At 35.5% G+C, this 15,047-nt stretch overlaps 1 long non-coding RNA gene across 2 annotated transcripts; it reads left to right on the forward strand.

Moving 5' to 3' along the window:
• The first annotated feature begins 76 nt into the window (after positions 1-76).
• On the forward strand, positions 77-13,067 carry LOC135794052 (uncharacterized). Of its 2 annotated transcripts, none has more exons than XR_010548778.1 (4): positions 77-404; positions 540-577; positions 11,268-11,379; positions 11,473-13,067. It is a non-coding gene; the product is annotated as an uncharacterized lncRNA (long non-coding RNA). The 2 variants fall into 2 exon arrangements; XR_010548779.1 differs by having other exon boundaries at positions 11,487-13,067.
• The last annotated feature ends 1,980 nt before the right edge of the window (positions 13,068-15,047 follow it).

Below are 15,047 nucleotides of genomic sequence, written 5' to 3' on the forward strand. Positions count from 1 at the left end.
CTCAAAAGAAACCTCAGATGGCGCAATAATGCATGTTTTCGCTAAAAATATTCCTGCGAGTGAAAGTCGGCGTGCCCAGTTGTTGTGTAGCCGGCACGCAACTCTTACTTCGTGCGATAAGTACTAATACTTAAATGGATATTCGTCTTTCGTGTTGTAAATTCGTTTTTTCGCGTTATATTTGCTGGAATTTAGTGTTAATAGACGGGTTTTAGTCGCTAAATATTTATCGCGGGTGTACTTCGGAATTCAATGTTTTGTGAGTTTATTACAGTTTCGCGTGTATCTGGGATCGGTTGCCGTCGGACGCCAGTCGTCCATGTTGTGTGATTGTAAATAATATTTTGGAGTTGTGCGAACCAGTTTTGTCTTCAGCTGAACACGACGGGCGGCTGTTCTATCTGGTAAATATTATTATTTAAATAATTATGGCAAATAAGACAATTTTTAAGGCAAAGTTTGGGTTCCTCCGGAACTCGGATTCATATCAACATTGTCCGAAATTGTATAAATAATGTTTTATTTCTTGTTTATTTCAGTATCTACTCGCATTTGATTTACGGTGTTCGATACACTGGTGAGTGAAATTTTTCATCGTTCATAGTATCTATTTTTCGATTTTACGGTTTTCCTGCAATTAGAGAACTTTTAGTTAATTAGAAAGTCCTCCTGTGTATTTTATTTTAGTAAAATTTTACTCTTGAATTCATAGTTTCCCCACAATTTGATCAAATGTGAACTCACATTTTCCACAGAAAAATAAAATTTGATAATTTTAAGTTTTTTTTTGGATGTTGCCATAAACCGTTCTCTTGATCATTTTATTTTAGTAAAATTTTACTGTTGGACTCATAGTTTACCCGTAATTTGGTCAAATGATATAATACTTTTCAGCAGAAAACTTTCAGTTGAAATTTATATTTTTTTCTAGTGAAGTTGCAATAAAACGTTTTTACGAGCCTCTTATTTTAGTATAAACTAGCTGACCCGGCAAACTTTGTTCCGCCTCGCTTTGCTCTTGTGATTGAGAAGTCGAGTCATACTAACACGGCGCTTTTCACGTGCAATTTATTGTTTTTCTTCAGTCCTTTCATTCGAAATCCTTCGAATCCTAGTAGCGTTACGGTTTTGTCGGATAAGATTTGATCGTGTTGGTCGCTGCATGTTGAGTGGCGAAGCTACGAAGCATTGCACAAAGAAGAGACGGTGAAAACTCGATTAGTATCTTCCAAAGAAGTTTTCACTTCAAAAAGTATTAAAACAAAGTATCCTACACTTACAAAATCTTATCCATTCAAACTCATCAATCGGGCAACTTCCAACTCGTACAAACACACACACACGTCTATGCTTAGGGGGAAGCTATGAAGCATCGCATAAAGAGGAGACGGAGACAGTGGCGGATTACGGCCTAGGCGCACTAGGCGCGCGCCTAGGGCCCCGGCTGCCTGGGGGGCCCCCGCCGCGCTGCCTGAGGGGCCCCTGGCACTTATATGTCCCATATAGACATAGTAATTCCACAAATACTTCATCAGTTCGTATTGACCTCAGCCTTTATGAATAGCGTATTGGTTTTCACTTGGCGCCCAAAACGGCATTTCACACGTGTTTGCAAAGCAACCGTCACGGATATATAGCTGACTTAAAACTTTTTATCTCCGATTTTATTTCTTTATGACAAACTGTTTAAAATAAAATTTGGATGTTTTCTGCCACGAATTTTTGTGACCTTTTCTTGAATATTGCATTAGAAAGTTGTAGCTATAATGCGAGTAGTATATTGCCAATTTTTTTAAATTTCCAACATCTGTGGAGGAGATGAGTTGAGGAATATTCCATTGAGGTTGTAAAAAAGCGGGTAACTCTCTTTTTTGGAATATTAATTATTTCGTCTTTCTATCATTTTTTCACATCTGCGGAACACGTTGTACCAACGTTTATCCTCCTACAATTTTTATCTACATTTTTGGGGTGGTAGTTGGATTAAAAAAAACAGAGAGTGGTCAGTGAGTCTTGAATCACAACCCCGACAACACTAGTTCTACAAAAGTTTTTTCTCGAAGTTTTGTGCATAGATGATTTGGCGTGGGTGATTTTCAAAACTTCAGTCAATAATCAACAAGAGCTTCTATAAAGGTACATCGTTAATATTTCTTATTATATTTATTATTTATTATTATTTGTTATTTCTTATAATTTTTACAAAACATATTTGTGCAATATTTGTGTAATTATTTTGCAATTTAAAATGCAACGAACATATTTATCCGGCGCGGAAAAGCGAAAACTGAAAGTACAAAAGGAAAAAAGAAATGATCTTCAAAAAAATTCCTTGTCATCATATTTAATACGACCATCATTAAATCAGGATAATCCTCCCCAAAGCACATCAGAGCAGATTAACACGGCAAATCATGTTGAAATTAAAAAACAGGTAGACAACCTAGACGTGGGTGATACAGTGGACGACAGAAAGGAACATCACACCACAAAATTTCCAAGTGATATTGCTTTGTGGCCAGAAAAATAAGTGAAAGTATGATAGAATATTTCATAGTTAACATTCCCCAGAACTTTGGGAATATTGAAAATTTGAAAACCGAATTTGTTGACAGAAACAGAAAATACTTTAGAAATTTTACTAATGCTAATTTCTATTGCACTAAAGTTAATGGTTCTAAAGAAATAAGAGAATGGTTAAAGTTTTCAGACACGAGCAAATGCATTTACTGTTATGTATGTAAATTATTTTCAAAATCGTCAAAACTTACAACTGGTTTCGATGATTGGAAAAATGTGAATACAGTTTTGAGAGAACACGAACATTCTGAGAGTCACGTCAGTGCAATGCTTGGTCTAAAAAGAAGATCTTCAATTGTGGGACGTGTAGATACCGAACTTGCTAAAAAAGTGGATACACAAGTCATTTATTGGCGCGAGATATTAAAGCGCATAATTGCAACAGTAAAATTTCTAGCTAGTATGGGCATTGCATTCCGAGGACATCGAGAAGATACGGAATCAAAAAGAAGGGGGAATTTCTTATCATGTATTGATTATTTGGCGGAATTCGATAATTTTTAAAGGAACATCTAAATAGATACGGACAACCTGGGAAAGGACATGTTAGTTACCTGTCATCTACAATTTGTAACGAATTTATTTCTTTGATGTCTAATGAAGTACTTCATAGTATTATTTCTGAAGTAAAGGAAGCTATCTATTTCTCAATAATTGTGGATTCTACACCTGATATTACACATGTCGACCAACTAACATTTGTTCTGCGATATGTGGACAAAACTGGTATAGTAAGAGAAAGATTTTTTGAATTTATTAAACTTCTTGGACATGATTCTTCAACATTAGAAGAAATTGTACTTAGAAAGTTACATGATTATGGCTTAGATATCACAAACTGTAGGGGCCAATCTTATGATAACGCTGCTAACATGCCTGGTAAGTACAGTGGATTACAGGCACGCATAAAACAACATTCCAAATCAGCTGAATTCATACCATGTGGAAGTCATTCTTTAAATTTGGCGGGGAATACTGCAGCGGAATCTTGTTCTGGAGCATTACAGTATTTTATGTTTTTGCAAAATATATATACTTTCTTTGCTGCATCTACAAGACGGTGGAATATTTTAACTGAATGCATGAAGGATAAGAATTCTAAAAGTATCAAGAGAATAATTGATACACGATGGTCCGCAAGAGCTGACGCTGTTTTAGCCCTAAGACTCAATTATCATGATATTTACCAATCGTTGATAAAGGTAACCACAGATCCCAATGAAAAACCAATTTCAAAATTAGAAGCAAAAAATTATCAAAAGAGTTCGATCAATTTGAGACGGCACTGTTAACAATTTTCTGGAACAAACTCCTACAGAGAATCGAAATTACCAGCAAATACTTACAGGAACCAAAGACAAATATTCTTAATAGTGTTAGTTTATTAAAATCATTAAACGAATTTATAACAGAGGTCAGAAATAATTTCGAAACTGTTGAAGAGGAGGCTAAATCCCTAACAGCTCATCATTCTTATAAAGAGATGAGACAAAGAAAACGCAAATATCCATATGATGAAACGAACAAAAATGATACAGCATTTTCGTCAAGAAATTTTTATTGTCAACATTTTTTATGTTGTATGTGATGTATTAACATCAGAAATTACTCGAAGGAGCGATGTCTATATCAATGTTCTTAACGATTTTAAAATTTTCTTTGATTTAAAATTAAGCCGTGTTGAGACTAATAATTGTGTAGAGCGATTATTGTCTAAGTATGAAAAAGATATTGAGCCAGAATATTTCACTGATGAGTTAAATCATTTTCTAAAATACATACAAGAAGAAAATATTAGAGATCCACATGAAATGTATGCAACATTAAATAATGGTCTAAAATCAACTTTTCCAAATATACACACAATACTGCAAATTTTTTTGACCTTGCCCGTTTCTAATGCAAGTGGAGAAAGGACATTTTCAGTTTTAAAACGAGTCAAAAACTATCTGCGCAATAGTCTTTCACAAGAGCACTTAAATGACTTCGCATTAATGTTCATAGAAAATGATATTTTTAAAAAACTAGAGTACGACAAAATTATTGAAATCTTTGCCCAAGAGAAGGCAAGAAAAGTAAATTTGTAATTTGTATTTAAATACGATTACCGTTTTTGAGCACACGTACGATGAACTCGAGAACCAAGATAGCATTGAAAACGATAATCCCATCGCGGATAGTATGGCAGAAAATTTTACCTGTGATATTTCGATCGGTCCTGAAAACAATTAACGCACAACACCTGGTCCATTGCGAAGAGCGAATCGGAAGATAATCCATTAAATTTTGGAATAGTGCGTGTGGATTAGGCCTACTGGGGATACCACGATAAAAAACGCGCCACGTACTCTACCTCATGGTGGTGTGGAAATGAGTTTTTGGCACAAACGAATGTTGAAATAGACTTTGCGGCGCCCGTACGCTAAAACTATTAATTTTACTGGGCTAATAACCGTTTTTGAAAATTTTCGGATTTAGGGGCCCCAAACTTGATTTGCGCCTAGGGCCCCACTGAAGCATAATCCGCCACTGGACGGAGATAATAGAAAACATTATATTTGTGTGCTCTTTTTCTCCCGTAGGCTAAACCATATAAGCGAATATGTTTGTTTCCAAAAAGTATCCTAGTAACCTTCTCCAAACAAAAACAACAACCGGTCGACTTCAACCCACACGTACACACATACACACGTCTATGCTTAGGGGGAAGCTACGAATTGCACAAAGGGGAGACGGAGATAAAAAAAACATTATATTTTTGTGCTCTTTTTTTCCCGTAGGCTAAACCATATAAGCGAATATGTTTGTTTCCTTTTAGTGTCGTTTAGTGTTCTCTAAAGGAGTTTTCACTTCAAAAAGTATCCTAGTAACCTTCTCCAAACAAAAACATCAACCGGTCAACTTCAACCCACACGTACACACATACACACGTCTATGCTACGAAGCATCGCACAAAGAGGAGACGGGGATAATAGAAAAACTATGTATTCGCGTTCTCTTATTCTCCCGCAAGCTAATCCATATACGCAAATATGTTGGTCTCTTTTTAGTGTCGTTTAGTGCCCTTTTAGAAAATTTTTCTCTTCAAAAAGTATCCTATTACCTTCTCCTGGCCCTAAGCTACCTCCCCACCAATTTTTAGCTAAATTGGATTAGCCGTTCTTTAGTTATAAAGGAGTTTTCTACCCTTTGAGAAACATTTATTAGAATTTTTTCAAATTTTTTCTAACCTCAAAAGAGTTATAAATTTTAAAAAATAATGACAATTTAATTTTCAAATAGCCATAACTCTTTCCAAAATTGACCTATTGATACGTTTTTTTCTTGAATATTTTTACTTTTAAATGAAGTTTTTGAAGAAGTAGGCAAATTTTTTTTAAATAATTGGAACTATAAAATAATCGCGTTTTTTGAGTAAAATTATAATTTTTTCAAAGTTCGACACTATAAAAAAACTTTTTCTTTTGTCAAAAAAAAACTTCAAATTTTTTGACAACTTTTCCCGCTAATCCCAGATTGGGCCGATTTTATTTTATATTTTACTAGCGACCTGCCCCGGCTTCGCACGGAAGTAAAAAACCGCATCAAAATCCGTTGCGTAGTTTCAATGATTTAAGCATACAAAGAGACAGACAGAGAAAGCGACTTTCCTTCTCCAAACAAAAACATCAACCGGTCAACTTCAACCCACACGTACACACATACACACGTCTATGCTTGGAGGGGGAAGCTACGAAGCATCGCACAAAGAGCAGACGGGAATAATCGAAAACTTTGTATTTACGACATCACATTAGAAACCTCAAAAATAACAGTACTTCTCCACTATTTAATGGATGTTATTATACATACAAACCTTCCTCTTGAATCACTCTATCTATTAAAAAAAACGGCATCAAAATCCGTTGCGTAGTTTCAAATATTTAAGCGAACAAAGGGACCGGAAAAAAAGCGACTTTACTTTATACTATGTAGTGATATAATTAATTGAAAGTAGAAAATTGTCATTTGCGGGACGTAATTTTTTTTTAATTAAATTTAAAAAAATATAAAATAATATCGACCCACTCCGGAATTAGTGGGAGTAGTTGTCAAATTAATTGAAGTTTTTTTTGACAAAAGAAAAATTTTCATTTAAAATGGCGAATTCGAAAAAATTACATACAATTTTCTAAAATGGCAAAAAAAAAATTTCGAATACTATGGATCTCTTATTAAATAAATATTATTCTATTATTATATGGTATGATATTTTCTATTCATTGGCTTTTTCTACGATTGTAATTACTAAGTTTAATGATTAATACTGGTAACATTTAAAAACAATTCAATTAATTATTAATTAATTGCTTTTCTGGGGCTTAAATATCTTACAAATCCTATGTTAAAATTGGAATCTTAATTATTAGAAGCAACAATCAACACAATGTATCAAAAACATGATACAAGAAAATAATTTAACTACATTTATTTAATAAAATATAATATAGCCAAAAAAATTTTTGTCACTTTTGAAAATTGTGATTTTTTCGAAGTTCGCCATTTTAAATGAAAATTTTTCTTATGTCAAAAAAAACTTCAATTAATTTGACAACTACTCCCACTAATTCCGGAGTGGGTCGATATTATTTTATATTTTTTTAAAACTTAATTTTAAAAAATTACGTCCCGCAAATGACAATTTTCTACTTTCAATTAATTATATAAAATATAAAATAAAATCGGCCCAATCTGGGATTAGCGGGAAAAGTTGTCAAAAAATTTGAAGTTTTATTATTTTTTTTTTTTTACAAAAGAAAAAGTTTTTTTTATAGTGTCGAACTTTGAAAAAATTATAATTTTACTCAAAAAACGCGATTATTTTATAGTTCCAATTATTTAAAAACAAATTTGCCTACTTCTTCAAAAACTTCATTCAAAAGCAAAAATATTCAAGAAAAAAACGTATCAATAGGTCAATTTTTAAATTAAATTGTCATTATTTTTTAAAATTCATAACTTTTTTGAGGTTAGAAAAAAAAAATTGAAAAAATTGAATTGAAAAATTTCCCACCCTATTTAATATATACATAAACAGAGCACTCAAAAACTGGAGAAATCAGTGCCATAGGATGGGCGTAGAACTAAGTGAGGACAGGAATCTATACACAGTACACTTCGCTGATGATCAGGTGGTACTCGCGCAAGAAAAGGAAGATCTGGAATTCATGACGAGAAAACTGCTAAAAGAATACGAGAAATGGGGCTTAACAGTAAACCAGACCAAAACTAAATATCTCTGTGTAGGAAACCAAGATGAAACACCATTGCAGCTGGAAGACGGAAACGTGATTGAAATCTGTCAGGAGTATACATACTTAGGAACAACAATAACAACAAGCGGTAGAACAGAGCCCGAAATAAAGAACAGAATACAACAGGGCAAGAAAGTTATCGGATGCTTAAACCCAATCTTGTGGGCCCAAAATATCTCGAAAAAAAATAAAAAACTCCTATTCAACGCCGTGCTGAAAAACATCACGCTGTATGGCTGCGAAGCATGGCAAATAAACAAACAGACGGAAAACGATTTAAGGGTCTTAGAACTTGACTATTGGCGAAGATCAGCCAGGAAATCACGACTGGACAAGGTACCAAATGATGAAATAAAGAGGATCATGGAAGTTGACGACGAACTAATCAACGAGTTGCAGAGGAAACAACTGGAGTGGTACGGCCATGTAGAGCGAATGTCTGAAGAACGTCTCCCAAAACTAATCAAGAACTGGATACCATGGGAAAATAGAAAGAGAGGACGCCCGAAAACAACCTGGATAGAAGGCATTCACAGGTATATGTCCCAAAGAAACCTCACAGAAGGGGACTGGAACAACAGAGATGAATGGAGACAAAGGACCAGAAGGCGTATAACGCTATAGCCTGGAAAATGATGATGATGATGAAATAATTCTAATAAACGTTTCTCAAAGGGTAGAAAAGAATGGAAAAGTTTCAGCTAAATCAAAAAGGGTCGGGTTCAAAAGTGGTCGATTTGGCATGGAATACCCCATATATAGATTGTCTTTAGACTTCAGTTGGAATTGTTCATTGCTAAAATATAAACCTAAGTAGTATAGCAATACATGTTCAAATTAAATATCACTTAAATATTTGATGTAAAATCGGTCAATCTTTTAGCATAAGAAATAATAATTTCATGAATTTAATTTAATTGTTTTATTAATTTTATTAATCTAAATTCCGGGACTCCTATCCGTACCATTCATAGATGGCACTTACCTGAATTATAAATCATATAATAGAATTGTATTCTTTATTTCTATATTTATCGGCAAACGTTGGCATTCGATACGAGAATTGTGTTTGTTTTGAACACAATTTACACTTTGTTACTGAATGCCCGTGTGTCGTCGTTGCCATCCCCGCACGCCGCACGTCGTCGCGTCGTTAGTTTAGTGATCGCAGGTAACATGCCTGTTTCTATTCACGCACAAGATCGCGTGTCATCGGCGGGCCGCTTCGCGCATCTATTTCTTTTACCTGCGGGGTTCATGCTGCAGGCACATTATCTTATTGGGGACTGTCGCATCGTTTCTTGCGCTATCGATGGATTGCAGCCAGTTTCGTGCCGGTCGCTGGCGTATCTAGACGTATTTCGGGCGACTCGTACTGTTTTTTCGGATTCATATTTTCTAAATTTGCATTGTATTCAGTCATCAATACAATTTAGTGGTAACATGCATCTGCAGTGTTTTGTTAATGAATAATTTGTGCATTTAATATCCATAATTTGTATATGTTTGCGTTTGATGTTTACATTCCAAATGAATATTGTTGCCATGATGTTTCCCGTCATTAGGAGGTCACTGCATTGGTAAGTTTTTATTTAAATATATTATTTTGACCTGCGTGTTGCAATAGCTCGCAAATTTAGGGTGCTTTGTTTATTTTAATTGCGGGTAATATAGAAAACGCAGAACACGACAAAGTTTGCCCGTTTTTCGCGTTTTTCAAAACTCACGGTGGAAAACACGCCATATCTCGGGAACCTTTCGTGATATTTTGGTTTTTCTTTATTTTATGATAGGGCAAGAGTGTATTTTTAAAATGCACCCCTGAACCCCCGCGAAATGCGCTCGTAACTGCCTCAAAATGGCCCCCAAAGTTAGGCCTTTTTTTGCAATTTTCAAAATACGAGGTGGAAAACAGGCCATATCTCGGAAACCCTTTGTCATATTTACCCTTTTTATTTATTTTATGATATGGCAAGAGTGCTTTTTCAAAATGCAGCCCTGAACTCCTACGAAATTTGATCGTAACTGCCTCAAAATGACCGCCAAAGTTACGCTTTTTTTTGCAATTTTCAAAAGACGCGGTGGAAAACTGGCCATATCTAGGGAACCCTTTGTCATATTTTAGCTGTTTCTTTATTTTATGATAAGAAAAGAGTGTATTTTTAAAATGTACTCCTGACCCCACACGAAATTCGGTCGTAACTGCCGCAAAATGTCCCCCAAAGTTAGGCCTTTTCTTGCAATTTTCCAATCACGCGGTGGAAAACAGGCCATATCTCGGGAACCCTTTGTCATATTTTCTCTTTTTATTTATTTTATGATATGGCAAGAGTACATTTTTAAAATGCACCCTTGAAGCTTTGCGAAATTCGATCGTAACTGCGATCAAAGTGGCCGCCAAAGTTTCGCCTTTTTTTGCAATTTTCAAAACACGCGCTGGAAAACAGGCCATATCTCTGGAACCCTTTGTCATATTTTAGCTATTTCCTTATTTTATGATAGGAAAAGAGGGCATTTTTAAAATGCACCCCTGACCCCCCACGTAATTCGGTCGTAACTGCCGCAAAATGGCCGCCAAAGTTTGCCCTTTACTTGCAATTTTCAAAACACGCGGTGGAAAACAGGCCGTATCTCGGGAACCCTTTGTCATATGTTCTCTTTTTCTTTATTTTATTGTAGGGCAAGAGTGCATTTTTAAAATGCACCCCTGAAGCTCTGCGAAATTCGGTCTTAAATGCCTGAAAATGGCCGCCAAAGTTACGCCTTTTCTTGCAATTTTCAAAACAGGCGGTGGAAAACAGGCCATATCTCGGGAACCCTTTGTCATATTTTAGTTTTTTCTCTATTTTATTGTATAGCAAGAGTACGTTTTTAAAATGAACCCTTGAAGCTTTGCGAAATTCGGTCGTAACTGCCTCAAAATGGCCGCCAAAGTTACGCCTTTTCTTGCAATTTTCGCCATATCTTGGGAACCCTTTTGTCATATTTTGGTTTTTTCTTTATTTTATTGTATGGCAAGAGTACATTTTAAAAATGCAATGTTTACACTGCACGCTCGCGATATACAGGTATACATGTACCTTCAACGTCTTGCAACGTGTGTTGGGATATTATTTCGCTTTTTCGGTCTATCTGTGTCCTCGTTGTATTTGGTATTTTGTCCCGGGAACATGGACAATGTTCGGCGTGGAAGCGGGGAAAGAACGGTAAAGTGCAGACTTTCCTTATTTTCTTTTTCTGAAATTGCTGTCCCCGTTTAATTCACCTATTTGTGCAAGCAAGGTCTTTGCTTACTCACGGTTAGAACGTTATCTTATTTTGTTATTGTTGTTAACTTTTTTGTTTATCTAACCCTGTCTAGTATTACTGTAGTTAAATGTAATTTAATTTTAGTTATTGGTGAATTCTGCGCCAAATATTTAACTGAAGATCATCTTCTGACTACCAGCAATGGCCTCCGTATTGTCTATGTTCCAGCGACCTTCATGCACAGCGAGAGAGAAAGGTAAAGTGCACATTTTCATTATTTTTATTTACTGGAATTTCATTTAATTTATCATCACATGTATTTTTATTGCCATATCAAATTTAATTTTAGGAATATTATTATAGAAATTAATTTTGAGCGTGAAACAGCCACAGATGCATACTGTGGTGGAGAATGCACTCGAGAATCGCCTACCACGACATCAACCAATGAACACCTTCCAGCCTGGTGGAGAGCAACTGCGTTTCGACGGGATGCGATACCTCTATAATTTATCGCTATCTTGAAAACACTTCTTGCGCACACACATTATTTTTTAAACCAGTACAAATAATGCGCACAGGGAATGACCAACTTCCTTTTACACCACAAACGCATTCTTTTAATTCACTTATAATTAGAATTGTATATATTTAGGGACCTTTGACGGTTGATTTGATGAATGCTTGTGGAATAACATGCAATGTAAACTTTTTATAACGATAATCACTAAGATTAGCTGGTTTAAGGACGGATCTTATTCGTCCAGCCATTTGCCACAAACCAACCTTCTTGTACAAACTTTAGCGACATAAAAACGGTTATCAAGAGTTTACATTGTAATGCACATACGCCTGACGACATTTATTATATTATTGCTTCTCATGCCAATGGGACGACTTTGCGTTTTATTTGTTGTAGTAATGCGGATAAGGGTGTTTGGTAGTTGCAGCACTGATGTCTAGCTTTAACTCGCAAAAGGGACGTCTCTATAGGTGTTAAATTAAATGCTCCGTGAGGTAGTATTAATTTGTTGCGAGAATGACGCATTGGTAAATCCGAAAATTGGGGTGTTAAATGGGATTTTCTTATGCAAAGTGAAATTGTTAGAGTTTTTTCGCGAGAGACGCGACTTAGAAATTTCCGCGCGATCTTTAGTGATGTCAAATTAAATTCACCGTCGGGTTGTATTCGTTTGATGCAGGAATTCGACCTGCAACCCGAAAAAATTTGCTTAAAAGAGTGATTTCTTCACTATTTTTCGTGAAGTGTTTGTATTTATCGAGTTTGCACGCGATTTCGGCGGCTTATGCTACAAAGCGCGGCGCCTAGAGATGCGGAATTAAATTCTCCATCGGGTAGTATTGCAAGTTTACGAGTATATTATGATACCAAAAACCAATACTAGAATTATCTACCTGCTGTCCCCAACTAGATGTTTACGTCGGCTGACAATTTGTGAACACGTGTTTTATTTGTGCGTCTATCTGCATAGTTATTAATCGGGTTTCTTGAGATGTTAATGTACTCGTAATAGCATGGATAGAATTTAGCATTGATAGATGTATGCGACGTGTAATTAATAAGTTATCGCGCGTGGAAGTATAAATTAAGTTGTTCTTTCAATGTGCGCACGTGTTTTCAGTCGCCCGTCGGTTATCTCTGGTCGATACGAAGAATTCTTACTGGATTTATAAACTTTGGTGCATTTTTTAATTAATTCAATCGTGGAAATATACTACGATTGTTTCCCGTGTGGAATGAAGTCCGTAAAATCTTTTCCGTATCAGTTTGTGAAGTTTAAACATTCAAGTAAGTGTAACTTGTAACTTAGGTAACTTTTACAAGTAACGTTGAACACAGGTACTTAAATTTCTTGTAACATAATTAAATTTGTGTATGTACTATCTTGATTATATGAGTTGGAATAAAATTTAATTTAATAGTATATTTTGAAGCAGTTATCTCTCTGTGTTCCTATGGTTGTTTTCAGAATTAGATTTAAAGATCATATTTGATTATCCATGTTTGAAATGCGTACAAGTGATAGATAAATGTTGTTTTTAAAAAGCGGAGATAAAGAACAACATTAATACCTGAAACGAATAGCGTTTGATAAGTGAGCGTTGTGGCTCAAGTGGCATGTGCATATGCTAGCATGCTGGAGGTTCATGGATCGAATCTCAGTTGTAGAAGGCAATTTTATTAAATAATAAGAAATTTAAGAAATGTGGGTTGCATACCACAAAAAGTCAAGATTCGAATGATTCAAAACTAACTTGAAAAGCAGAGTACAACAAAGCAACAACAATAGGAATAAGTATAGAAGATGGTGGAGGAGTTAGGAAAATGAGTAAGTAGAGAGCAGCAGGAGAGAATAGGAAAAATAAGAAGAGAAAAAGAATAGAGTATAGAGTACTACAGGGGTGACGGAATTTTTAAATTTTTTGGCCACGTGTCGTTATAAGACAGTCTACAGGTCGATCAGAGCGCCCACTGCTTCGGTGCGTCCATTGCTCCCGGCCCATCCTACAGCTACGATGTCTCTGCGCTTCATCCCCAGGATTCTCAGGCATATCAACAATTTTTATGGTGGGGGATCACCCCCAGAGAGAGGGAACTCCTTATAAGGTCTTGTTCAAATATTTCTAAGTTTTAAGTCGCCTCAAGAGAGGCGACACTTAAAAATATTCTTACAAGTTCTGACCTGTAGCTGAAATGAAAGAAGGAGCACACAAATCACACAGGATACCTAAACAATTTTTATAGTGGGGATCATCCCCTGAGAGAGGGAACTCTCCTAGAGACCTGTGCCTGAAATGAAAGAAGGGGTATACAAATCAAAGAAGTAAATATATCATACTACTTCTTTATTAACAATAGAATACAAGTTCAGATTTTACAAGTCAACAAAATTCATGTTGCCATATTGAAACAGGACTTACGACCTGCTTAGCCGCGCACATGCCAGCAAGTACTACTTCATAAAGTTCTACCGGTATAATAAAAATAGTAAATAGCCAATTTTCTAGGTGAGTGAAAATGGAAACAAATATACAGGGTGTTACAATTTAAAGTGCAAACAAAAAACTCACTATTGACCTTGTTCGTTTTCACTCGACAATCAAAAAAACTAATTTACAGGGCGTTTCAAAAAGAAAACAACTGGTTTGTTTTGTTGGAGAAAACTTGTGACACAATCCGTGTTGGAGACGACAATTTCCTGATTAATTTTACTTAAATTGTAAAATAAACCGATATATCTAATTATGATCAGACGAAACAGAACTAATTGTGATGAACACGCGCGATTTACCCGGCGTCCGATATAACACTACAATGTGCCCAGTCTACGGCGACAACACGCGGTCACCATCAGTTTGCGAAATGCTTGCTGAACGCGACCCTGGAGATAGGTGGTTTCATTTTGCTTGTTGGCTGCACGCAACTCAAAACAATTACTGAAGCAGATTCCAAATATTTCGAATTTTCACTAGTTTTATTTTCCCGATTTTTGTAGTCGTATGGTATCTAATAAAAAATTTCCCGTATATTAAGAATTTGCAATTCATTCTTTTCTATCGCTTTTATTTTACAATATCGCGGTAAATGACAGTTCATAATGTTTAATTCATCGCAGGAAGACAATACACATGTTCTCGACAATATGAAAACTTACTTGGCAAGCCCCTTGCACGGCAATATGTGTAGCTGAATATCTAGTTGAATATATGTATATTCCAAATTGGAGTTAGCACATGGAAACAGTACACAAAACATTAAATTCACATTTTATAATAAATAATTCCATCTTCGAATTGATTCAATGGTTAATTCACTCCAAATACCATTAAGTATTGATCGAATACGGCGAGAATCACTGAATTAAATAATTAAGAACAAAGGTAAAGCCGACCACACCGTCC

The sequence above is a fragment of the Atheta coriaria genome, unplaced genomic scaffold, assembly GCF_025399875.1.
Source record: "Atheta coriaria isolate IRGN ID8LTWV9N9 unplaced genomic scaffold, Caltech_Dcor_3.1 hic_scaffold_6_pilon, whole genome shotgun sequence".
Classification (NCBI taxonomy): domain Eukaryota; kingdom Metazoa; phylum Arthropoda; class Insecta; order Coleoptera; family Staphylinidae; genus Dalotia; species Dalotia coriaria.